At 34.6% G+C, this 12,165-nt stretch overlaps 1 protein-coding gene across 5 annotated transcripts in view; it reads left to right on the forward strand.

Moving 5' to 3' along the window:
• The window catches only part of LOC132787214 (uncharacterized protein CG43427), a 72,816-nt gene that overhangs the window by 21,746 nt on the left and 38,905 nt on the right, over window positions 1-12,165 (forward strand). The gene's annotated exons all lie outside the window — the stretch shown is intronic.

The raw sequence follows: 12,165 nt of genomic DNA on the forward strand, positions 1-12,165 counted from the left end.
TGTTGTAAACATTAAACATTTTCTCATGTAAATTCCCACGCATATATTTCTTCACTTGTAATAAAAATAATAATGATTTTTTTTTCTCTGTGGTTTTCTGTACTCAGGCCTGGTCAGAGAGACAGCGAGAGAGAGATACTTAGTTAGGTAGGTAGATAGGGAACGTGAAAACCAGTAGCCCTTCCATTTTCATTTCCATTTCCATCTAGGCCTAATGATATTTCCCCAACTTGCAGTTCACAGAGGTTAGCCGAGATTGTCCAGAAAGTGAGAGAGACAGAGAGGAGAGTGAGGGAAGGAAGGTGATTTGATGTGTTGATAGCTTGAAGTACCAGCTGTGCATAGTTTTTTCATTTCATTTTTATTTGGAAATGTTTTTTTGAATGAACACCAACAAAGATGTACAAGTTGTTGTCTCCTTTTTTTCTTTATAACGTATATGTTTTTTTTTATGATCTCTTTGCATTTTACGTGGGATTGGACATAAGTGTTGAGTGATGCCATTCGACTGATAAGAACGAAAGTATGAATGACATTTATTTCCCTCTCTCGGGGTTTTCTGACTAACTTTAAAGCCTTAAACTGTGCGCTTAAGACAAAAGTTCAGTAATCGGGTCATGTTAAACCACACTGCATAAGCTTATTGCTCAGATCTCCCTGTCTCTTTTTTTTATTATTATTATTTTTTATTTCTGCTTAAGTTGGCCAAATAAAAATTTATATGCAAGTTGACAAGACAAGGTTTCAAGTCTGCAGATTTCATTGCTGTGGTTGTTGTTGCTGTGGTTGTTGTTGTGCTTCGGTTTTGGGCTGTGGTTTTAGGCAAAGCGTTTATCTCGTCACCTTATGCACAGGTATATAATGACCGCAGAAGCTTAAATTGCTTAAATATCAGAGAGGTGTGTGTTTGAGTGTGTCGAAATTGACGATGCTGTTTATTTTTTTGGGGCCAAAGAATTCGAGGAATTGAACAATAAGTCGTTTAACATAAGTTAAGATTAGTGCAAGAGAGGAATGCATTTTTAAAATTGTATTTTAAAGTTAAATCTCACTATTTACTCGACTTACTTTGCACTGACCTCGTTTTTACATAATTTGAATACAATATCGAAGGAAACCGCAAACATTTACCAGAAATACGCCTATCCATATGCCACTTGCTTGAAAATAATCAAAAAACTATATTCTCGCGTCTGAAATTCAAGCAGAGAAACGAGACCAACTCAAACATTTGGCAATGGGAGCACAAATACAAATGCAAATCCACATATGTGTGCATATAAACCAACACTTTAATATTCATAAATTCGCATGAATGATTCGTTTGAATGAATGAACTGAATAATGCGCATGATTGCGCATACGAATGCATTTCGGGGGAACCCAAAAACACACACAAATACACAACACACAGAAATAAAAGAGAACTTACCACTCAGAATAGCAGTTCTCGATTGTTTGGCCCTGTGGCAGTCAGTGAGACGTGCCCCAAAACTGAAACCAACAAAAAATATATATATATATATATATGTAGTATTACGACTGAGATTATAATGTAAAAGGTTTCCTCATTTTGCGCCCGATTATCGTGTTAATTTGAATGTTTTTTGCATAATTTTCAACGTCTTCGTTTGTTTTTAGTTTTTTTTTTGTTATTTTGGGTTCTGTTTTTGGCAAGTGTTTGTTGTTGTTGTTGTTGCTTTGTGGTCGCTTTTAACTTTTGCCTCGTCGACTTTTTGGCGTTTCAATTAAATTATAAAAATAACAATTTGCTAATTTTTATATCTTGTGCATATTGTGTATCTGCAAAACGAGATGTTTGTTCATCATAATGTTGTTGTCATTCTCGATTATCTTGTTCGTTTTTTGTTTAAGGTGGGCATTATTCCTTCTTTTAACTTTACTTGGCCGAGTCTTAATGACAGTTTATTTACTGTATGAGCAATTTTGGTCTTCTATGACACATCAAATAAAATACGTCAGAGCTAAGCAAATATTTGATTTTAAATAATGACTTTTAACTATTCAATTATCAGCTGCTTTTTTGGAAATCTAATCTTGGTTTGAAAATTTTTTCGATTATATAAAACTGTACTATAGTATATTATTGAAAGTTTAGATGCCATAGTATTTTGCGCAGTATTATTTTTATATTCTGTATCCATTGTTTTTAAATATACAATTTTGTTTTCAATATTATTTCAATTAAATATAGTGAAAGTATTATTTTGTATGCAGTATTGTGTTCCTTAAAATTTGTTTTTCTCAGTATTTTTGCAGTATTCTTTTTTAAATTGTTTTCAGCTTTGTTTCATTTTTATAAAATCTAATCTAGGTTCTTATATTATTTCAATTAAATAATTTATAGTATTTCATGCAGTATTATTTGTGTCCCTTAAATTTTAGATTCCTTAGTACATTTTTGCAGTATTATTTGTGTCCCTCAAAATTTAGTTTCCTTAGTATTTTTTGCGGTAGCATTTTAAAATTCGTAGTGGCCCCTAAATTAGTTTCAGTATCTATGCAGTATTATTTTTATATTCTTGTCATTTTTTTAAAATACCTAATCTAGGTTTTTATACTATTTCGATTAAATAATGTTTAGTATTTCATACATTATTATTTGTATCACTTAAAATTTAGTTTTCTCAGTATTTTTTTTGGTATAATTTGTGTCTCTTAAAATTTAGTTTCCTTAGTATTTTTTGGGGTAGGATTTTAAAATTTAGTTTCAGTGTTTTTGCAGTATTATTTTATATTCTTTGTCAGTTTAGGTTGTATTGATTGAATAATTTGTAGTATTTTGTGCAGCATTATTTGTAGCTATTAAAATTTAGTTTTCTTTGTATTTTTCAAATTTTGTTTTCTTAGTATTTTTTGCGGTAGTATTTTAAAATTTGGATTCAGTATTTTTGCAGTATTAATTTTTTATTTGTCTCCCTTACAATTTAGTTTTCTCTAATTCGTCACAACATCGTATAATATATAGGTTGATAGCCATTCTTGCAGCTTGATAAGAATCTTGCTTTCCATTGTGTTTGGCTGTCTTAACTGTTGTTACCTTTTTGGTGAATTAAATTGTTAACATTTAAGTTTCTGGACTTGAGGCACAATCGGTGAGAACAGATGCAGCGTTTGCTTATAACCCAAATCTGTCCATCAAATGCTGTACAGAAAAAAAACTCTCATTTCTGACAGTCTGACATTCCCTTTGGCTACCGATACGATCGCAGATCGTATATGTGCATGGCCTTATATATACATATGTCTTTTGTTCCGATTTGTAGAGGTTTGCATGGAGATGGTTAATCCACCATAACTTGTACATAATTTGCCTGTCAAGTGAGTCACAGACGACAATCAGAAGGAGTCTTCAGTTGCCAGTTGCCCGTCTCTAGAGTTGAGTGGAGGTTAATTTTTGTAAAGGATGTGCTGATTAAAATTTACGCACAAGGTCATTGGCGATCTCTCGACATTAAAATTAATGCAGGGCATAAATATTGTGCAGCCAGTTGGCAGCGAGTTGTGAATATGGGAAGTGGTTTTTTTTTTTGCTTGCCCCACAACAACAACCCGTTCACATTTCTGGCTTAATCAGCAACTGGTCCATCCATGAACTTGGCTGCTGAGGTTCATGGCAATTGCGTTGCGTTTTGTGTGTTGCAGCTGCAAACAAACAGCGCCAACGCTTAGAAAAGCGTTCAAACGACACACACACATACGACACATTTCTGTCATCATCAATAATGCCGACATGGAGTGCAAGAGATAGATAGAGGGAGACTAACCGAGTGTGTGTGTGATAGAGAGACTTTGAGTGTGGTTTTGCCTGACTCTGCTCGGCTGCCTTTTTACCTTTAGCTGCAAGCAAATTGGCACAATTTCTCCAGCCGCAAGACGCGTGTTATGTTGCATACAACGCCATTTGGCCATATGGCCAAACAACTGTTGCAGCAGCAACAACAGCAGCAACATCGACAACGGCAACAGCTGACATTTTGCGGCTGGAAAACATTCAACGTTCAACGCTCAACGTCCGACATTCAACGTTCAACATTCAACATTCAACTCTCTTTCGCAGATTTCTTACAATATTTAACATAAATTGCAGACACCGCACAGCTGCTGCTGCAAAGCCAATGTTCTGTTTGAGCTTCACTTTGTTTATGGGGCATAGCGAATCGATCATAGCGTATGCCACACATTTGGAGCTGCCACCTTTGGGGTCGCTTTAAAAGCGTGAGCAATTGTAAGGAATGTTCTCTGCGGTAGCATAATCAATTTTCAATGTGTCTTTCTATCTTATCATCCTGAGCAAATCTTTTATTTAACTGAATTTAGCTGGCAATCAATCATTAAAGGTATCAAATATATTTGTCTATATATCAATCTATTCTTCTACTTTCATATGTGTAACTTATATTTATTTTGCTATCTATATATAGCACATACTGTCTATATTTATGCTATCTATCGACATATCTTTCTTTAGCATATCTATCTTTCGTTGCTTACTTTTTTCTTTGCTTTCTTTTCCGCTGTTTGGCAGGCGGGCGTTGCATGATCTTTAATCAAACAGTTAGCGGAGCCGCCGACGCAGATTGGGGCAATTGCAACCTTGATAGGCGTCGCTCGTTTCCTCTCAATGTTCCCTCCCCTCTCTCTCCCCCATTTTGCAATGTTCATCATGTGCATTCGAAGTGGGCTTTCGAATTGGAGCGCGTGCTGCGTTTCTAATGCAGCTGTGTCAAGGCGCTAACAAATTTATGTGGCCCAATGTGAGTGTGTGCCATATATCCATCTCTCTCGCTCACTGCATGCTACTGTCTTGCGGCTTTAATTAACGGTCAACGGAAACTTATGCGCTTTTGTGTGCCACTTCGTCTTCGTCTTTCCTCCGACGTCCTCTTCAGCTTCTGCGGCTGCTGCTGCTGCTTCTGCTTCTTTTACTTGGTGTCTTCGTGTGGCCCCAACTGTTTTTCATGTTGTCTTAGGTTACCGAAAGCGTCGGTTCCGCTTTCGCATATTGCGCTTTTGCAGCTTTCTTGTTTACGAATACCCTGTACTTGATTGCCACAAGGTGTGTGATCAATTTCAAGTTTTTTAAATGATATTGAAAAGCGTTAAATTTATTAAAAGATAAAAAAGTTTCTTACTCACATTTGAAGTTATTTTAGTTAGGTTCGCAATCGTTTTCTAGGGTATCTCTAGTGTTGTGTTGTTTGTTGTTTAATTGACATTTGCCGTTAGGGCAAAAAGGCGCCTTTTATGTTGTGGTTGAGCTATATCGATACGACTTCTCTGCACTCCACAACCTCTCTCTATCTATCTTTCGCTCTTGTTGTTGTTTGCATGCTGGAATCTGGCTGGCATATGTCAATGTGCTTAATGCCTGACTGACGCTTCAACTACAACAGCGAGAGAGAGAGAGAAAGAGCACTTTGAACTTGTGTGTGCAGAACAAGAACAAACGATCGCTGTCAACTTTTGTAAACTTCCGGTTAGAGTCGCTCGTTTGGTTTAAGCCATTAATGGATTTTTATGTTTGCCCATCGCCCCAAAAACAAAGTATAAAAGAGCATACACAGCGACTGGCAAAAACAGGGTTGCCCAGAAAGAACGACTTGCAGATACCCTGTAGTTGAACCGCAGAGAATTAAAGCCAATTAAATAGATCTTTTATTTCTTATGATTTAAAAAATGCTATTTCTGGTATATTGATTGTCAACTAAAGGATTTAAAACCGTCACCAGCAGCACACATTTAGCCATCGATCGTATAAAAAAACTAAAAAAATCACTGATTAACCACATCAATTTTCCATGTATTTCTTAAGTGATAGTTTGTGATAAACTTGGATACTTTTAATTATTAGATTTCAGATTATGAGATGGTAAACTTTTTTTTTTAAATATTGGTTTTCAAATTTTTAAATTTCTAACATGTTTATTATAATGTCAATACAAAAAACCCAACAATGCTTTAGTAGTTAAATGGTAAATTGATAAAGAAATTTTCAATTTACATTTCAATTTCTTGACTAATGCATATTTGTTGAAACTTTTATGTCTCCAGGGTATTCTCCAAAAAAGGGTTTCATATGACGAAGCTTGTAGTTTTGAGTTCGGATTTTCGGTGTATGCGTAATTCTAGGAATTCATTCTTTGTGTTTACAATCGCTAGCGGCCAGTTGGCACTGTTGACTTTAGCTTACGATGACGACGACGACGACGACGCTGATGACGACAAATAAGCTAGCGGGGCTTTCAATTAATCAACGTTTGCCTTCGAGAATTTTCATTTTCATGTGATAAGCGAGCGATAGGCGATGGCGATGGTGTCTCTCGGTCACGTTTCAACATTTTTTGCATCGCATCGATCTGCGTTTCGGTCTGTCAATTAAATTTGACAATTTGTGCGCAAACCCCAAAAGCGAAAAGTCGTTTATCATTTGGTGAAATCATTGTCACATGTTGTATAGGAAAAACGAGCAAAATGTGCATGAGATATTTACAACAAGATGTTTTTGCAGATGAGCATTACACAAAAGAAATCCATTCAGCCTCTATCATTGCCTCTCTCTCTCTGTCTCTTTCTTTTGGGTCTTCTCATCTACATTTCCATTTCCAGCTTTAACTTGGCCGTCGTACAATCACTTTTAGGCAATGCGGCAAACTTTTAGGTTCAATGTACGCCTCTCTTTCATAGTTAAGTTCGTGCGGACGCAGACCTGTGATAATGATAATGGTGATGATAATGATGATGATGATGACGATGACGATAATGTGAATAAGACAACACAAAATATGATGAAAATCGACAATAAACTATAAACTACAAGCAACAAGCGACATTTTGGCCACAATGTTGCAGCATTGTCCACCCAACAACCAAAAAAAGGCCATCAACAATATATGGTTGACTATTTGAATTTTGATTGGGTGTGGCAACAGTGTGTGCCATTAACAGCTGATCAACCATGAATATAAATTAAATGCTAGGGACAACTTTGATACTTATGATGTGGTTAGTGTTGTGGCAAATTGAAGGCAAATGTTTTCCTGGCTTTTCTCTTTTAAGTTGTAATATTTTACCACAGAATATTCAAGTTTTGAATAGAGTTAATATCAAATTATATTTCCTGTACTTAATAGATGAATGTCTCCATTACTCTTAGTGCCATCCACCAATAAATTTGTAATTTATTTCTGGTTTCCATTAAAATTCCATTTGGTTGCATTTGTCAAAAAAAAAAGTAATTTGTGTTCCTCGAGATTTATGTTTTCGACGCCTTCTATTCGCCAAAGTTTGGCGTGTTGCTGCGGCCCTGGCACTAATACTATATATGTACATATATACATGCATTGTTATTGTTTTTATTGTTGTTTCTAGTTGTTGATTTTTGCATTACATTGCAAAATGCAAAACAATGAAACGCCATGAAATCATGGAAACAACAAAAACTATGCAACAAAGTACAAGCGCACTACAAATGTGATGATAATTATAATTGTGTGCAGCGAAAATTGCAAACAATACGGCACCGCAAAAATAAAAACAACAACAAAAACAACAACAACTACGACTAAAATAATAAACAACAGAGCGACGCATAGATTTCCTTTTTGGCTTTTGCTGCTGCTGCTCAGCTGTTAATTTTCTTTTAATTGCCTTTACGCGCGCACTTTTGTTAATTTCCTGCATTACAATTTGATTAATTGTTGTTTCCATTTGCTTCATTTAAATGCACGCACGTAGCGCTATCGTAATTAAAAGCACCATGCTGGATCTTTTCCGACTCATCTCGCACCGTCTGTGTCCAAGCTTTACGATTGGGTTATTATACAAAAAGTGTATTGTAAAAAAACTGAGTGGAAGCTATTTTCAAAATTCAATTAAATTTAATATTAAAAAGAAAACTGTGAGATAGCGCCACCTATTTTTAGTAACAGAAGTATTTTTATTAAAATATACCACAAATTACTTAAATATACTGAATTCTATTTCTGGTATATCAATATACTATTATATTCTATTTCTTAGTAAAAAACTAACTTTGGTGGCATTATTAAAGTATACAACAAATATACTGTAGGCTATGTTTGGTATATCAATATACTATTACATTCAAATTATACTAGATTTTCAACCAAAGCAGCACAAATTTAATTAGCGATTGTGTAACTAAAAAAATATCTAAAATATTCGCTGACTAAGCACAAATATTTCCATGTAATTAAGCCCTGTAAAATACAGGGCATTCCACAGTCGAAGCTTCTTGGCGACGAATCGTAAAACAATACTTGTCTGTTGCCAGTTGTTAAATCGAAAATCGAAAAGGATTTAAATGGGTAAGCTTATGTCATCGAATCACTTTTGTTTTGTGTGAATGAGAGAATGAATGAATAATGCGGCTAAATGTGTTTTATTTTCAAAATTAACTAAACACATGACAAGGCGAATAAAAATTTCAAATTGATGCAACTACAAAAAAGTTCGCCCAAAAGAAAATATAAAATCTTTTGTCATGATATAATGCAGCTGTTCGTTCTCTGTTGATGTTCGTATTTGTATTATTTAGTTGGTTGGCAATGAATTGAAGCCAATTGTGAAATTCCTTGGCTGGTTAAATGATGCATATCTCGTTTTAATTAATTTGTCTCGCAACAGTTGCCCAATAAATCGCTTTAAAAGGTCTCCCATTGTAACAAACATTCCTTAGCAAAATTTTGGGGAAGAATTGTTTGGGAACCTGTTTCAAACGCGCTGGGGAAGAGACAATGAGACAACTTTTGACTAGCTGCAAATTATCGAAATATGCTAATTGGTCTCTTGGCAAGTTTATTGGACAATAATTGTCTTGTATTAGGTTTTAGAACTTCTCTCGGTCTCTCGCCCTTTTGAATCCACCTCAAATTTCATTATGCATGCACATAAATTATGGCGAAACTGTAAATTATTTGCCAAATTAGATAGATGGAAACTGGTTGGCCTTTTGCTCGACTAACTTATCTTGATCTTCTCTCTTCATGTTCATTGCTGCAATTTTTGTAGATTTCAATCGGCCAGCTTCGATTTTGGAAACCAATTTCTTGACAAGGCCTTTTCGGCTTCTAGCATTTTGTCTTCTGTTTTTTGTAATTTGTAAAATTTGGTTTTTTATTAGCTATTTAACATTTTATTATGCCATTAAATTAGCTCCCTGTGGGTTTGAGATCACATCGGTATTAAGCTCCCTTATTATTGTAGTCGATTTGTATTTGAAGGAGTTCTTCGAAATGTTTTCATTTTTGCCATAATGAAAGGTAAACTTGACTGTTGGAAACCATTCAATAAGTCGTCTAATTATAAGTAGCCAAGCAAACAAATAAGACAAACAAAAATAAATTGAAATGCTCGACTAGAAATTGCGCTTTAGTATTCACTAAATATATAATACTTATGAAATATTGTTTATTTGCGATTTCATGTTAGTCTTCATTTTCATTTACTGCTTTTATAGGGTATGAAAAGTAGCAAGCAAACGGAAAAGAAAAGTTTAGAGAAAGAAACGTTGGCCGCCAATTGCCTTTCACATTTCAAAAATTTACAAGCCCCAAAAAAACACAAAAACAAAAAAAAAACCGTTGCCCTGCCACGCCAAAGCTTTACTCTTTAGCCCCTGCCCCCTGGCCCAGTTTAAAGTGTGAATTGCTGTTGAGTTGTTTATAGAATTTTTGTTGTTTATTTGTTATGAAGAACTGCGCGTTAGCCGTTCCGTTCTCTCACAAACTCGTAAACATTCCAGGCAAATGCAACAGCAAAAGCAAATTTATTAATTAAACTTGAAAATGTCTAAGAGTAGCAAAACGCTAAAATTGTTTACTGAGCAAGCTTGAGGCCACCTGCCAAAATACAAAATACAAAATACAAGTACATATATGCACATAAATATAGATATTTACTTTTGCTCCCCGCCGAAAATGAAATGCAAAATGCGTAGAATGAAAACGAAAGAAAAAGAATATATAAAAACGATAATGATATGCGGTTGCTCCATTTCAGGGCCATCGGGGGCGTTTCTCATTGTATGAACGTGAATGTAGCACAAATCTGTCAAACGCCCTGACAATACATTTTTTTTAAGCTCTATACAAATTTGTTCACGAAAATGGGAAAACTTTTTTATTGTGTACGCTTGTGTGTGCATATGTGTATATACAGATATTTTTATTTTCATTGCTGATGTTTTTTTATGGCAGATTTTCCGCAAAATAAACAAAGTGAATAAACATACAGAGCACAGACAACTTTCCGGTCTCAGGGTCAGTCAACAACGGGGCCCGTCATGGCATAAAAATAAATACATACATATTAGCAATAAATAAAGGAAAATTGCAGTTTAATTTTTGTCACACATCAGCTATTAAATAAAATCCGGCAACAGTAAAGTGATTTTCGGAAATTCGTAAGTCGAAGATCAAGAGAGAGCGATGAATCAAAAGTTGACATTGAAAACGCTGCGTAAATTCGTGAATAGGAAATGCCAAGAGTTTGTTAATGCAACCCAGATAAAATGTAGATTATTGTGTGTATATACTTCGATATCTATATCGTCGTGTTTATCTATCACTTCAGCATATAAAACTACGAGTATCTTCCTACATGCATATGTTAGTCAAGCCAAATGCATTTGCATAATTTTGTGTTAAAACGTTCAAAGACACCTCGAAGTTTGTTGGCAATAGCAACAATAACAACGAAAAGATATTTAAGTTGAAGTTTAATGACTTTTTGCAGCTTGTTGAAATGAAAAAACACAGCATCAACAACAACAACAACAACAACAGCAATAAATATGGCCAAACGTCGCAACGCTCCGAAAGCTTGATTGAGCATTTGTCAATTTCATTTTCGGACGCCATCAATTTTAATGCTATAATATTTCATAATTTTTGTAATTTATGCGATTTGACTCAAAATTTATATGGTGTTCATTAAATTGCCAAAAACTTTTGCCCATAGCTGTAAATTTTGCTATACTTAACGGCAATAGAAGCCGCATATTTTTGCGGTACCTTTTTCTTTTCTTTGGTTATATCATCGAACCATAACATTGGGGGCCAAAAGTTATGAAACTTTCGTCCGATGATTTGTGGACACCAAAATTGGAGCGCTTAAATGGTCAAAGTGTGTGTCAAATGTGCAATATATAACTTACAAATGTGAAAATCAGAGATTTGACAAACTATAATTATCGTAAATAATAATAAGACGGCAATCAACGAAATTATTGAGATATAAAATACGAGGGTAACAATACATACATATGTTATATAACAAGCGATGATATATTAGATAAAGGGCAAAACATGTTTTTATACTCCCTACACATATGGAAGAAGGGTATTATAATTTTGAGTATTACTCATCTTCAACCTCATAAAGCCAGGAAGTTATAGCTGCGATATTTGATACATACCATAATGTCAATGTGGTATATTTTGTAATATTTGGTATATTTTCAATGTAATGCTATATCGATATACCAAGTATAACCTTTGGTATATTGTAGTATTTTTGCGGTATATTAATATGGTATTTCCGACTGCAGCTTGTTAATAATTGAAAATGTCAATATGGTATATTTTGTAATTTTCGGTATATTTTCAATGTAATGCTATATCGATATACCAAGAATAACCTTTGGTATATTATAGTATTTTTGCGGTATATTATATGGTATTTTCGACTGCAGCTTTCTTACTTGTTAATAAAAGTGAAATATTAGTTATGACCAATTTGAAAGCGAGCGCTGAGTCAAAGAACTTTGTATTTTGTTATAGAATAGGTGAGAATTAATTTTGGTTTATCTAACACGTCTGGCAAACATCAAAAAGCGAGAACGATATCAATCTGAAAGCAGCAGAATTATTGCTGCTATGCATAGTAGTATTTTCATGCCACGTAATTGTGTCATGGTTAGATAATCTAAATAACCGTAGAATTTTCACGTATACACAAATTAGCACATTGGAGTGTGAATATTTTCCGAAAGCAACGTTCGTTCTTTTTTTCTTCTTTCTGTTAGCTGTAAACTGACAAAAAAAAATGTGTCTGAAAGCTAATGCCACTTGCAACTGGTACGTCGGTTAGTCAACCCACTAACTGGACAATGGGGCTAAG

Source organism: Drosophila nasuta, chromosome 2R (assembly GCF_023558535.2).
Source record: "Drosophila nasuta strain 15112-1781.00 chromosome 2R, ASM2355853v1, whole genome shotgun sequence".
NCBI lineage: Eukaryota > Metazoa > Arthropoda > Insecta > Diptera > Drosophilidae > Drosophila > Drosophila nasuta.